This window comes from Canis aureus, chromosome 17 (assembly GCF_053574225.1).
Source record: "Canis aureus isolate CA01 chromosome 17, VMU_Caureus_v.1.0, whole genome shotgun sequence".
Lineage (NCBI taxonomy): Eukaryota > Metazoa > Chordata > Mammalia > Carnivora > Canidae > Canis > Canis aureus.
Window position 1 is genome coordinate 18,690,535 of NC_135627.1, and position 15,616 is coordinate 18,706,150.

At 37.2% G+C, this 15,616-nt stretch overlaps 1 protein-coding gene and 1 long non-coding RNA gene across 7 annotated transcripts in view; one reads left to right on the top strand and one right to left on the bottom strand.

Annotated features, from left to right (window-relative positions):
* The window catches only part of LOC144287833 (uncharacterized), a 40,251-nt gene extending 32,861 nt beyond the window's left edge, over positions 1-7,390 (top strand). Inside the window, exons 3-4 of the long non-coding RNA XR_013355590.1 lie at positions 961-988; positions 6,504-7,390. This is a non-coding gene — a long non-coding RNA (uncharacterized LOC144287833). The remainder of the gene's footprint in view (positions 1-960; positions 989-6,503) is intronic.
* Positions 1-15,616, bottom strand: part of GPC5 (glypican 5) — a 1,330,718-nt gene that overhangs the window by 1,134,480 nt on the left and 180,622 nt on the right. The window lies entirely within an intron of this gene.

Below are 15,616 nucleotides of genomic sequence, written 5' to 3' on the forward strand. Positions count from 1 at the left end.
CATTTTGCCTTTGTAATTCTCTGACCCTGGAATTCTCTGACCCTGGAGTTCTCAGACACTCCTCGCCATCCGCCTGAGCAATATCATCTACACATACAAGACAGTGGACATATTTGTCTCCCTTGCCTTTTTGCCATTTTGGGTAGTGTCTTGCATCACGGTCTCTGGAAAAGTCTAATGTTGTGAAGGGACAGAACCTAGCTTGAAAATATATCAAATTGCCACTTGTCATGTGCTACTGCCGCCTCTGGTCTTATCACTTCCTTGATCATGCCCTGAATCCCTGAATTCACTATACAACTCCCACATTTGTTTAAACAACACAGAAAATTTAGTTCTAGATTATTAATAGCTTTCCTTTATGTCCTTTCTTTTTCAATATTCATTTTTTGGCAGTTGAATTACCCATATTCCTTCTTCCTATTCCTATTTAGATAGATAGATAGATAGATAGATAGATAGATAGATAGATGATAGATAGATGATAGATAGATAGATAGATAGATAGATAGATAGATAGATAGATGATAGATAGATGATAGATAGATAGATAGATAGATAGATAGATAGATAGATAGATAGATACGAAGGTATGTCAAGTCATTACTTGCCACTGAATACTCTCATCTTCTTTCTCTATCTTAAATTCTTTTATCTGATCCATTATTCTATTGGAGTACATTCTCAAACAATTGTCTCTCATGAGGTACATAAATGATATACTCTCTGAATCACTGAATATCCACAATACTTTATCCTATCCACCATTAATTGAACAGGTGAATTATGTCTTCACTAGGTATTGGACTCTTGTGGCACAATGCTTTTCTCTTTGTAAACTCAAACTGTCTTTCAATTTTTGATGTTACAGAGGAGAGTCACACTCTCTGGATCCTTCTTTATTTTGAAAGCAAACCATCCCAGCCTACAAACTTGTATAATCTCTCTTAATCTTTACAGGTCAGGAATTTTACCAGGACTTACTGAGGTATGTATCTTTTCTCCTCAATCATGCCTAGCATTAATCGAGATTTTTTTTTCCAGTTTCACTGAAATACAATTGATGAATATATTTAAGGTATATATCCTGAAATTTTAATATACATATACATTGTGAAATGCATACCACGATCAAGTGAGCTAATGTGTCCACCAGCTCACATAGTTACTGTGTGTGTGTGTGGTGAAAACATTTCAGATCTACTCTCTTAGCAAATTTCAAGTATACAATACAGTATTATTAATTATGGTCACCAAATCATATATTAGGTTTCTAGAACTTATGCATCTTAAAACTGGAACTTTGTACCCTTTCACTAACATCTTTCCAATTTCTCCATTCTATCTCACCCACACTCCCTGGTCCCTTGATAACCACCCTTTTATGAATCAGACTTTCTTTAATTATTTTTATTTATCAATCATGAGAGACATAGAGAGGCAGAGACATAGGCAGAGGGAGAAGCAGGCTTCCTGTGGGGAACACAATGCGGGACTCAATCTTAGGACCCTGGGATCACACCCTGAGCCAAAGGCAGACACTCTACCACTGAGCCACCCAGGTGCCCCAAATCTGACTTGTTTTTAGATTCCACATAAAAGTGAGATCATGCAACATTTGTCTCTCCATGTCCGGTTTATTTCACTTACTATGTCCTTCCAGGTTCATTTGTTGTCACAAACAGCAGGATTTCCTTCTTTTTTTAGGCTGAATAATATTCTACGGTCTATATATGTTCATATATAAAAATGTCTTTATTCATTCATCCATAAATAGATACTTAGTTGTTCCATATCTTGGCTCTTGTGAATAATGCTGAAATGAACATGGGGGCACAGATATATCTCTTGGGGATGGTGACTTCATTTCCTTTAGATATATACCCAGAAGTGGGATTTTAATCTATATACTCGGTAACTCCACTCAGGGAAATTCTCTCCTATATATACACTTAAATATATTTTTAATCATTGTTTTACTTACATGTAAAACATTTTCTAGTTTTATGATTCTTAATATTTACATGTTAGGTCTTCTGAATGTAACCTCTATGTTTCTTTTCTATACCTTCACAATTTTCAATGTTCTATATTTGTGTTCGCTATTTTAAGTTATTTCTACTACCATGCATTCCTAAGCATTAAATATGAATTCAACTCGGTCATCTTCTCCTTCAATTCATCTAATAAATACTCTTATTTCTTTTTTTTTTTTTAATTTTGGGAAGTCCTTCTGTTTTCTATCTGATTTTACTTAAAATACTTATGCAAAAAGAGAATAAGAGATAGAAATACAGAGCAATATAATAGAGAAGGTGAATCTATCCCAGCATTTCTGTTTTGTTAGGTGCTATCACTTTGGGCTCTTCTGTTTGTCCATCTCTGCACTCTGGAATCCCTTTTGTGCTGACCTCTGTTTTTTGCCTTGCATGGTCATGGGCCTCAGGGCATGTACAAGAGCTGGAATGCTGGGAGCACAAGTCTCCCTGACCACTTGGGTCAACGTTTGCCATTTAGAAAATCAATAACCTGACTAGGTATCTGGAAGAAGCTTCTTTCCTGCTGGTCTCCTGAGTTGCGAAAGTTGACAAAGGCTTGAAAAAGCTGACAAAGACTTGTGAAGTGTTAAGGAATTTAACAAAGATTACAGGTCGTACATGGAACAGCTATGATGAGAACCAGATTTTTTTTTTTTTTTTGAGAACCAGATTTTTTTATTTCCATTTTTGTTCTTACAAAGCTGCTGCACATCCCTTTACTATAACACCCATTTTTACATTTTTTTACAGTTAGAAGGGGCCAATTATGATGAACACATTTCCTGCACTTACATAAATGTAATTAGCATTACCTCTTTGACTAGAAGGAACAAAAACGTGGTATTTTTTGCCTTAGCAAAGCAGTGCTTCAGGATGTGAGGAAATGAAGGGATCATGCTTTGGAGAGGCAGGGGCTGTGAGCTCTGAATAGAGGAAAGGGTGAACAGTGGAAAGGGAAGAGTCTCAAGAAATCCCCCTGAGAGCTAGATCAACATACTAACACATTAGTGGAACTCAAGATGACAGCAAGGAAGCCTATTTCCCACCATATTAAGATTGTGTTATGTGCTGTGTAATCAAAAGAGGTGATTATATGTGCCCTGAGCTATACTGATAACCCTCTCCACTCTTGAGGGGAAATGGGATGTAACAACCAAGGGGGAGGACCCAGACATGGATGGCTAGCTAGCTCTCCTTCACCCTCCCATCTCAAGGACACATAATCCATACCTGAACTACTCGTGCTCAGATTGTCCACTGTCTGAGCACTATATAAAAGCACATAGGCATCTCACCCCAGACACAGCTGTTGGAAGATCTCTCTAGCACATATGTTGCTGTGCAGCACATCAGCTTTCTTGACCTAGTTTTAATACTATGATTGAGAGGATTTCTGTTTCTTATATTTCTAAGAAAAATGATTCATCCAATCTACATATAACCTTTTTCACAATAGTTTGTGAATATTTTAACTTAGAAAATATGAAAGAATCTTAAACTAGAATTTTCTAGCAAAAGAACAATATATTAAATGTCTTGCCTACAATATGAAAAGTCTTACAAAAAAAAAAAAAAACCTTTACATACTTTGAATTAGCAATGCTGGACACAGATCAGTCTGATTGTGGACATCTCTGCTATGTTAAACTTTTAGTCCCAGACCTCATATCAGCCTGGAGATTCTCCAGAAATGTCCCAACTATAAAATATTCTTATTACAAATTTTTAAGCATATTGCCAGTCCTCTGGTAACTCAGTCATCCAAATTTGGGACACAATATTGCAAAAGCCTCAAAGCAAACTAGTTTTGTAGAGCATGCCCAGTAGCCATGCCTTTGAGGCCAATTTCAACCTTTATACCAATTTTATCAGCATTAGGTACAAATAATTCTAAATAGTATGACAAAACTGGATCACTAGCAAAAAGGCTTGGAAGACAAGGATAAATCTACAGGGCCTGGCAGTCAACAGAGTCAGAGACATCATAACAATAAAGGAGCATATTTGTGGAAGACAGAGGAACCGTGAGTAACTAAGACCGTTTTAGATGTCAGTAAGGATAAATGAATGTGACAGCTTAGAGAGAACCAAAACAGAAGGGTCCATATCATGGTGGTAAGTAAAAACTGTAGCCATCTTCATAGGTGCCCAAGGATAAAATAATGTGAGATTGTCATTTTATCAAAACTCTCACCTATCAATAGACATGAAATCTAGACTATCATTTTCGATCATAAACACAATAACAGCCTGGAGACTCATGTAATTTCATAATTAGATTATTCTATTTATATTATTATGTATCCTTAGGGTATTTCATCATATTTAGAATTGGAAAATCTCTGAAACAATATCATATTTACTTTGTCTGCTTTTGATTAAAAATGGGAATAAATTGCATGGTGATTTTAGAAATGAAAGAAGAGTTTCTGATGGTAGTTAAAATGTGATTTGGGCCAGAAGGTAGAAGCAAAGCCATGGGAAAGATGGAACAGGAGATATTAAGCAGTTATTAAACACTTACTGTTTCAGGCACTGAACTAGCTATTTTATGCCTATGATCTCTGTTAATTCTTCTGATAACCTCTTTCAAGATAAAATATATAATTTAATACAATTTATCTCATGCCTGAGAAAATTGAGGCCAAGAAAAATAACTCACTCAAGGGTTGATTGTAGATTTGGTGGCCATAAATGAGTCAGTAAAATTTGAACAAAGAAATAACTCCATGGGCATAAAGTTCAAACTGTCCACACACACACATTTATGTTGAGGTACCTGTGTAAATATATGCCACTGGACACACAGTAGATTGAAAAAGAATATGTACAGTGATCAACTTAGACTTCTCTTATCAGTTGGAAAAAAACTCCAAAGCACAAAATGTACAAGAATGAATTAGAATTTGGGACGCCTAGATGGCTCAGTGGTTGAGCATCTGCCTTTGGCTCAGGGCGTGATCCCAGGGTCCTGGAATTGAGTTCCACATCAGCCTTCCCACAGGGAGTTTGCTTCTCCCTCTGCCTTTGCCTCTACCTCTCTCTGTGTGTCTGTCATGAAGTAATAAATAGAATCTTTTTTTTTAAGATTTTATTTACTTATTCATGAGGGATACAGAGAAAGAGGCGGAGACATAGGCAGAGGGAGAAGCAAGCTCCATGCAGGGAGCCTGAGGTGGAACTCGATCTGGGGTCTCCAGGATCACACCCGGGGCTGAAGGCGGCACTAAACAAACCGCTGAGCCGCCGGGACTGTAATAAATAAAATCTTAAAAAAAAAAAAGAATGAATTTGAATTTCACTCATTCTTATAAGGATCAGCACAACCTTCTTTCCATTGTACACTGTCTGTGTGTATGACATTTTCAGGTCCTATAGTTTTCTAAAGTTAAATTATGGCATGGCTCCTGCAGGTCTGAATCATTCGTTGAGATAGAAACTTATACTTGATGAAGAGACATGGAATCAATTAAAATCCTTCCCAGCAATAGAAAGAAAATAAAAAGCCTTTTACTGGTGTCAGATCAAGGCAAATTCTAGTACAATGAGGAGAAGTTTGAAAGAGCACACTCTAATTTTCGCAGCTCAAGCCCACAGTGGCTGTGGTGAGACTTCATGTTAAGATATATTATAGTGGAGGTTCCTGGGTGGCTCAATGATTGAGTGTCTGCCTTTGGTTCAGGGCATGATCCTGGGGTCCTGGGATCGAGTCCTGCATCAGGCTTCCTGCGGGGAACCTGCTTCTCCCTCTGCCTATACCTCTTCCTCTTATGAATAAATAAATAAAATCTTTTTAAAAAAAGATATAGTGGTTTGTACTCATTGTATAGAAGTTTGGGGGGTCCACTATACACCACATTAAATTAACAAACGAATATGTCTTGGGCATGTTTTCAAAAGAATTAGAAATCCTTTATTTAAAAATATAACTGACATAGAAAAGGTAATTAACCTTTCTCAAATTAAATTTTTAAAATGTTTAATAGTTGGTTGTGTTCTTTCAAAATGATACAGCTCATATTTAATTTCCCCTTATATTAAGTTATCTGTAATAGCCCAAATTATTTTTTTAAGATTTAAAGTCAAGTAGGTTTTTTTCTAAGTTAATTCTCTCCTCTTTCTAACATTCATCCAATCTTAAAAATAGCTAAAACTTGGGGCGCCTGGATGGCTCAGTCAGTTAAGCATCTGCCTTTCGTTCAGGTCGTGATCCCATGGTGCTGGAATGGAGCCCCATGTTGGGCTTCCCATTCAGCGGGAGTCTGTTTGTCCCTTTCCCTCTCTCTCTCTCTCTGCCCCTCCCCCTGCTTGAACTCTGTCTCTTTCTTAAATAAATAAATAGAATCTTTAAAAAAAATAGCTAAAACTCTACAAAGAAAAGAGTGCTAAATTTCCTGTCTTATTTTCTCTAATCACAATGATAGTAATGATAGTCTACCTTTGTATTTATTTACTATTTACCAGGTACTGTGCGATATGCTTGATATGGATTATGAGGACTAGTTCATGTAGTGCAAGAGAGCTGTAAGTAACACATGAGTACAATTCCCAGTTTACAGATGTGGCAGTTGGAGCTGAAGAAATCCCAATGCCTGGTCTAGCTTCACAGAGCGGATTAGTTGGATTTGGATCCCAAGCAATATGACTGCATAACTTCAACAACTTCAACTATCGTTAGTGGATTAAAAGTGATATTAAAATGTGTGGGCCTTTTAGCTCGTCTGAAGGCCTGATAGCTTAACCTCAGAAACATCTGGATGCCTAACACTCATTCTAAGTCATCTTTATTTGCGAAAAGTACTTGAACCAGGCTCTGTTCATACAGGCTGTCTGAGAGATATGAACAGTGATCATGCCGGAGTGGACACTGACTACTGTATAATACGAAGATTCACAACAGACACCTGACTCAGAGGAGATGATCTCAGGATGTAGCCAGATTAGCTTATATACAGAAATGTCACATGAATACAAGCTTGAATGTGGAAGGAAGCAACTGAATTTCCAGAAGATCTGAGGCAACCTTCATTCACTTAGACATCAGTGTCCAAGACTGTCCATGACCCACAATAGCTTCATTTCCCTGCCTCTCCTGCAGAACTGATGAATCTTTCTGCTTTATAAGCTGGTCACACTATTTTCTAAATCTTTTAAATATGTAAATTGGTTTTGATTCACTCAGTTAATGGCTGTGTCTAATGTCTCCATTAACCTGAACTTCTAGACGAGGGTTAGACCAACTACAGCCAGTGGGCCATTCTAGTCTTCCTGTTTTTGCACAGCTTATGAGCTAAGAATGACCTTTACATTTTGCAATGGTAGGAGAAAGAAACAAAAGAAAAGAAAAATAGTTTATGGCACATGAAATTTATATGAATTTCAAACTATAATGTGTAAATAAAATTTTACTGGAAATGAGCCATTCACATTTATTCATGTATTGTCTATGGATGCTCTGTCACTACAAGGACAGAAGGAAGTAGCTGCAAAAGAAATTATATGGCTTTTAAAGCCTACATTTACTATCATCCCACTTACATGGCCTATATGAACTCGGCTTCTAGAACAGAAGCTCCATACTGATAAGCCTTTTTTTGGGGGGGGGGGGGCTTTTTTTTTCACTTCTTTATCCCCAGCACATAGAAAGGAACATTCAAATAAATGTACTAAGGAAGGAAAGGAAGAAGAGAGGAGCAGATGGAGGAGAGAATTTGTCAACAAACCCATCCTGCAAATGAAAATGAAACCAAAGGTCCTTTGTCAAGAGCTCTTTAGACAATACCTTAGCATTCTATTGAAAACCTTTTGCAACTGATTCTACTACTTATCTCTACCTCTAAAAGCTATAGATTACCATAACATCTGACATCCATCTATTCCCTAACCACACTATGCTATGCCTGTTCATGCAGCGTTTTTTTTCCCTTCATATCCTTTCTCCCTCTAGATACTAATTTTTGCCTCTCTGCCTAGTGAAATGTTATTCATCCTATGAAGTCCAAACTCAACAGCATCTTCTCCACATGGTCTTTCCCAGTCTATCCAAAATAAACTGTTTTCTCCTCTTCACTCATACATGGCCACATTGAGTCAATAATTGCAACATAACATAATTAGGCTTAACTATTTTGCTTTTTAACAAAATCCTGAGCACCCCAAAAGCAAAGGATTATGATATATAATTGATTAGTGTAACCAATCCTGATACATGAAGAGCATTCAATAACTGCATCGTAAACAAATCAATTATCAGCCAATAGTCCAGGGGGCTAACCCTAAAAAGATCCAACCAGTTGGTCTGACTTGAATGGAAAATTACTATCTTAATAAAACATCTGGTAAAACTAAGTGGCATTATTATTTTAAATGGGAACTAGAACCTCTCCCTCAAAAAATGTTTTTTTGCAGAGATAGCATCAGAATCACGGGAAATGCTCCCAAGGTTATCACTGTGAGAAGATTATTACTCATGTCTGGAAAAAGTTTGGATTTGGAGTTGCCAAAATTAAACCACTCATAATACTAATCTCCTAAATTTACACAGCATTTTAGAAAATATACTTTAAAAGAAAAAAATTTAATTTACTAGCAATTTAATACACAATCTGTTATTTTCAATGTGATGAGAATAGTTTGTGTGTGTGTGCATGTGTGTGTGACAAGAATAGTTTTACACCTAGGAATTGACAAAATTATTAAGTTTAAATGATTAAGAAATAACTCTCAAATCAGAAAGATGGGCAAATATAAACAATTCGATTCAGCAGGGAAAATTGCAAGTCATAAATATCCTTAATGAACATAAGATGACAAAATATCCAGGTATATACAGTGAAACAGAAATTGAATTATCCTTCTTAATGAGATAATCTGCATTTAGTAGTGTTATTGTTAATCCCAGACTTTTGGAGGCTTTGCCTTAGTTCATCGAGCACAGAGACACACACCTCTGTGAGAACACTGGGAGGTCTCCTATGTTTCTAGGCATAATAGAATCTGTTTCTAGAGTCATTTTACCAAGGCTTGATCAGTTTAGTTTGAAGAAAGGTATCTTAAGTAGCTCATAAAAGCTCTAGTTCTTTAAAATTAAGCCAATCTAAAGAAAATACTTGTTAATATGCCCAGTTCTATAATAAAATAAGAATAAGCCATTAAGAGTCATAAGAAGCTGCTTGCCTAGAGGCTGTGTCTACCCTCTTCTTTGGCAGTATAATACCCCTTGCTGGAAGATTCTTTTAGTTACAAGAAATTAGTACAAATTCTTTTCTCAAAACTCTTTTGTTTTCACCAGTACACATTAATGTGATTACGGGATTGATTTTAGTTAATACTTCAGTAAATTCTTTCTCGGACACTCCATGCTTCAAATCGTAATAATAAACCTGATTCTCAGACCAACCAGTTTTGTCTTTGTCTTTGGAAAATATCCTAGAATTACATAGAAGTGGAGGTGGTAAATATAAAGAAGTCATTAGCAATGAATGTGTTAGGATTAATTAAACACTGAGTTTTCCCCTAAAACTTATTCTGAGAACATGAGAAATAGTATTTGGTAGAGGAGAAAGAACATTGAGAGATAGGAAACTCCCCAGTGCTAAATTTGGAGTCAGAGGCCTTCAGAAAGGACTGTGCACTAGAAATTTTAAAGATGAAGAAGCCCTATGAACTCCCACCACATCCTACTCCCCCACTTGCCTGCAATGTAGTAGTTGCCAACTCACCAGCCTGTAACTTCAACCAGAAAGTAAGCCCTGTTTGTGGGAAACTGTGTTGGTTCTTCAATATCTGTCTTCTCCAAAATATATCTTGGGTTTTGTTCATTCTAATCCAGATTCCTCAGCTGGTCAAATGGTCATGCAAAATAAAGATTTCATTTTGAGTCTCTCTTAAAACTAGATGTGGTAAAATGTGATTTTTTTTTTCTGGCTATTGGGATAAGAGTGGAAGTGATGTGCTCAATTTCCAAATCATATGTTGACTTAAAAAGAAGGAGCACAACTTTCCTTGGCTTCCTCATTCCCCTGGTCAGCATGTGGACATGTGGACTTGAAGTCAGCTATCCTGTGCCACATGCACAAGGCCAGGTACCCCAGGGATATGAAATGGTAAACAGATGGAAAGAGATTGGACTTCTTGAACTATTTATTCATGGTCTTATGAAGGAGAGAAGTACAATTCTGGTTTGGCTGAGATGAACCAGTGACCTAGTTAAAATACCCTGTGAGAACAGAAACTGTCATTATGCTGTTTTTTTTATATTCCCAGTGCCTTCTGGTGAATCAATCAATAAATATTTGATTAACAGAGGAATGTCACAAAGCTAGGAGGGTGAGATGGATGGATCTGTGAATAGATGGATGGATGAATCAATGAGTGGATGGTAGATGGGAGAATGGGTATGAAAAAGAAATTGACACTGAAGGCAAAAGGACAGAGAAGGACCAGTTTTTAAAATGTGCCTCAGATCTGCCCAGTCTTCAGTCTCTCAGTAACACTGAGCTCAAGTGGAGAAGATTTAAAGATAGGAATATCCTAAATATTCATAACGCATCACTACAGACATTGGTCAAGGCTTTGCTATCAAGCACAATTTACTGGCCACTCCACCCTGCTTGGCAGTCAGCTTTCTATTCAAATTCCCCTTACTCTATACAGTTTATTTCATGTTTATTTCACGTGGAAATGAGAAACTCTCATACTAACATATTCTCTAGATGATCTGTTTCAGCTCTTACCTTATTTAAAATTTCATTGTTCAGTTCAGGTCATAATCTCACAGTTGTGGGATCGAGTCTCACTTCAGGCTCTGTGCTCATGCAGAATCTGCTTTGGATTCTCTCTCCCTACTCCTTCTGCCCCTCCTCCCACCTGCTTGATCTCTCTCTCTCTCTCTCTCTCTCTCAAATGAATAAATAATATTTTAAAACATTTCATTGCCATGTGATCTTGGGATGATGTAAGTGGCATGTGACATAAGTGCCAGGTAAAGTGGGGATATTGGTATATATCTAGTGGAGTTTATTCATCTGGAACTTATGTAATCCATACAGTCCTATGGCAGGTACAATTTTTATTCCCATTTTATAGATAAAGAAACTGAGGTGGATAGAGAGTAACTAATTGGTCTAAAGCAACCCAGTTAGTATGGTGGCAAACTGGAGATTTGAACCCAGAATTGATGAATCAAAAGCCCAATTGTGCTGCCACACTTGCCACTCTACATTATAACTGTCTATCTCCTTGTCTGTATCACCCAACAGAATCTAGGTTCCATGAGGGTGGGATTGTTATACATGTCTCCATCATCCTTGTCATATTCATTACTAATATTAGGGAAAATCAACAGTACACATTCATTCAAAGTATTTCTTAATCTTTTTTTTCTTAAGATTTTATTTATTTATTCATGAGAGACAGAGAGAGAGAGGGGCAGAGACAGAGGCAGAGGGAGAAGCAGGCTCCCTGTGGGGAACTTAATACAGGACTCGATCCCAGGACCCCAGGATCACGACATAAGCCAAAGACAGATGCTCAACCACTGAGCCACCCAGGCATCCCCAAAACGCTTTTGAAAATAATGAAGAAATGAAATCGTAATGAAATGTGATCATATTAAGATATTACAAATATCTCATTATATCGGGCTATGGGTATCTCCCCCTTTACCCGGACAGGAAAGGTGGTTGTGTTTACAACTCTCCGATATCATTGTTCTGTTTGTTCATGCTTGTTCGTTTAATCCATGGGTATTACTGCCTATTAACCCCTTTAGATTCCCTTTTATATTTGGACATTTTGTTTTCACGTGTGTAATTTCCATATAGTTAGGGAGTGCTGCATACACATCTCCTTCTTCATATTTGCTTTGCAGAATCTGTACAACTGTGGCAATTGCCTTCTCTCCCAATGCTGAATGTTGGCAATGCTGAGACATGAAGAGAGGCTTAACCAGTGCACGACTTAGTAAAATCTAAGAAATTTGACCGTCCTACTTCACTTGAAATGTGACATTGCCTAGTTTTTGCTAATGGCAGATTTTATAATTTGCTACATGCACTAATACCTGAAAAGTACTTAGCGTTGGGCACATGGTGAGAGCTAAGTGCAATCAATCATTCCTATGATCACAGTCACCTGGGGAAGTGCTTACCTCTTAAGCGATGGGGCTGTCCCAGCCAAACAAGACTGCCACTTACCTCTTCTTTTTTAGCATTCCCTGCCTCTCTATTAAATAGCAAGTTTCCAAAGTTTGGTGGGGGGGGAGTAACTAAGAGCAAGAAGCTAGAGGCAAAATAGCTATATAACAGGCCATTGTTACCAACACAACAGTTGCCATTTAAACAGGACTTTTTGGATGTGGCTATAACATAGAGATCTTTCATGCACAAGAGACAAGCAAGGTGGGTTCCCATTGCAGACAGGGCAAGGAAGTCCAGGCAGAGGAGCCAACAGCAGCATCAGGGAAGTCAACAGAAGATAGTAGGCTACCTGACCATGTGGACAGGTATCAGAATGGCCAAGAAATATGACTCAGGATTGTAGTATTTTTTTTTCTTTTAGGGTTATATTTAATGCAATCTGAAATAATTAACACCACTAGACAGGTCCTAATTTTTTACTTAAATTCAGTTAGCACCATATAGTACACATCATTAGTTTCAGATGTGGTTTTCAATAATTCATCAGTTGCATATAATACGCAGTGCTCATCCCATCATGTGCCCTCCTTGATGCCCATGACCCAGGACTATGGTCTCACAGAGTACAGACTCAGGTGGCAGCCAAGATCACAATTCCCAAGGAACTGGTAGGAACCAGAGCATGGATGTAGATATATTAGAATAGTACCGATGCCTGTACACTGAAGCTGAACTATAAACCAGGACCTTAGTCCTAATGAATGATGAAAAATCCTGATGGAAATTTAAGATTAAAGAAGAGCTAGCAGTAGGTGAACCCCCTGATGAAGTAATTACTAAAATTTCTCTAACTGGAGATCAAACTGGATCCAGAATCTGAAGGTAGACTGAATCTGAAGGTGAAGAATTGAACCCAGCTAAGGCAACGAAAGGGACTTTGGAGCTTTGGAGAGGACAGCAGGCTACTCATTTTATCTTTATCACTTTAAATCATGACCTTGGGCAAAGAACATTTATTGTCATACAAACCTAATAGCCTTGACTGCTCAGAGAGTTGTTATAAGAAATTCATATAACAAAGATGCTTCAAAATTGCTTAGCATAGAATTCTTACATTCTTTTACTAGATTTCATTTGTCGAATCTTCTAACCTACATATATCTAAAAATCTTTAGGCTATCATTTAAAAACCCAATGTCATATGCTCTCATTAAGGAAGCAATTTAGTTAACTAATGTCATTATATTACTGAACATTCTAACTAGTCTAACAGATTTTTCACAACCACCCAGTGGGATCTAGACTCCCTGGTAGTTTTGAACAGACATACTGATAGAGGAAAAAAAAAATATTATCAACACCGTCACTTCACAAATCTCATTTGCTGAAAACTAATTAAGACCCCTATCCCTTTACAAAATCTTCCCTCCCACTTGAGGAGAAATCTTAGATGACTCCACATTTAAGCAATCTCCCTAAATCCAAATGTAAAACTCTCCACTGGCAAGGATACTTACAACAAAAAAACCTCTCCCCACTTTTTGGAACACTGCACAAAACAGGAAGAAATATCTAAAAGTGCTGTTATTCTTTTAATTTAGAAATTTAGCATTAGCCAGGCTTACTCCAACTTTAGGATGCTACTAATAATAGCTGATTTAGATTTTAATTCATCAACAAATGAACTCCCTGAAGATTTAGATGAAATCAACAAAACAGTAAAGCTATATCTACCACAAGATGATTTGGGAAATGAAAGTAAGTAGGATATGAGAATTTCAGACTAGAACCATACCCACTAATGAACTGCTGATGGGATGTTGATACAGCTTTAGAGGCACCATCACTCTTTTTTTCCCTGAGATTTTATTTATTTATTCATGAGAGACACAGAGAGAGAAGGAGAGAAAGGGGAAGAGAGAGAGAGAGAGGGAGATTGGTAGAGACATAGGCAGAGGGACAAGCAGGCTCCATGCAGGGAGCCTGACGCGGGACTCAATCCCAGGTCTCCAAGATCAGGACCTGGGCTGAAGGCGGCGCTAAACCGCTGAGCCACCCGGGTTGCCCAACCATCACTCTTAAAGATAAAGCCTCTTTCTTAATAGGCTCTTCCTTTTTTTGTCACTACTCAAAATGAAAGTTATAAGGCTAAAATAAACTTGATATTTAAGGAATGTGGTTAAAATGAATTATGGTTGAAAAGTGTACAGAAATAAAGTACATCAAAGAACAAAAAATAATAATAAAATTTTTAAAAGCAAAAGAAAAATCCCTATACTTATTGTCTTCCAGAATGACAGAAAGTTAATAAAATTTGTATTTGTGGGATCTTATAATAAATTTTGGATTCAGCAATTATTTGTATAACGATTTTATAATCAATTTGTAATCTGTCTTTCTACTGTTTTAACACAAACAAAATGTACACACTGTCATTAGGTACTACATAATAAATAAATACCTTGATAATTATGCCAGATAATGTCTTTGTAATAAATACTTGCTCATTTTACAATAATCCCCATCAACTCACACCATACATCAACATGGAAAGTACTCAATAAACAGTTCCTGATTGGCTGAGTGAATTCCACAGAATGAATGCATATGACTAAGAAGCTTTGAAGAAATTCTGAAAACAAGTAAATCTCTTCTAACAAAATTACAAAAAGTTTCATGTTGAAATTTTCATAAAGAAAACACAATCCAGCATATAGTCTGTATTCAATAAATGATTTTTATGTGCTGCATTATTTTATTTTATTTTTTTTATTTATTTATGATAGTCACAGAGAGAGAGAGAGAGAGAGGCAGAGACACAGGCAGAGGGAGAAGCAGGCTCCATGCACCGGGAGCCCGACGTGGGATTCGATCCCAGGTCTCCAGGATCGCGCCCTGGGCCAAAGGCAGGCACTAAACTGCTGCGCCACCCAGGGATCCCTGATGCATTATTTTTAATAAGGAAAATGGAGTAATAGATTGTCTTATATGAAAATGTATAAATAGGAGTTCTGTGAAATGTGTTTCAAGGCCGTGATTTCTGAAATATGATGAGATCTGAATGAAGAATATGCAGAACTCCTGAATTCGATGTGAAGATGAGAAAGGATAACTCTGGAAGACATGAAGCACATATTTAAATAAAGATATGTTTAGTTTGCCTGAATAATGATTATCAATCAATAATAATAATCCCTACATAGCAGGGATTGAGATATCTATTTAAAATATTGTATAGTAGTGGCTCCTTCTTTTTCTGCAGACATCAACAATAATACTGTGTGCGCATGCGATGTTTTTACCTGACTACCATCGTTCATTCAAGGAAACTCGCTTCCCCAATTCTGTTGCCTCCCCTTCTCACCACAAGAAGTGGCACTGACCCAGGGCTGGCTGATCCACACAGTCCCATTTCTTTGGCAATATAAATTGTTCCAG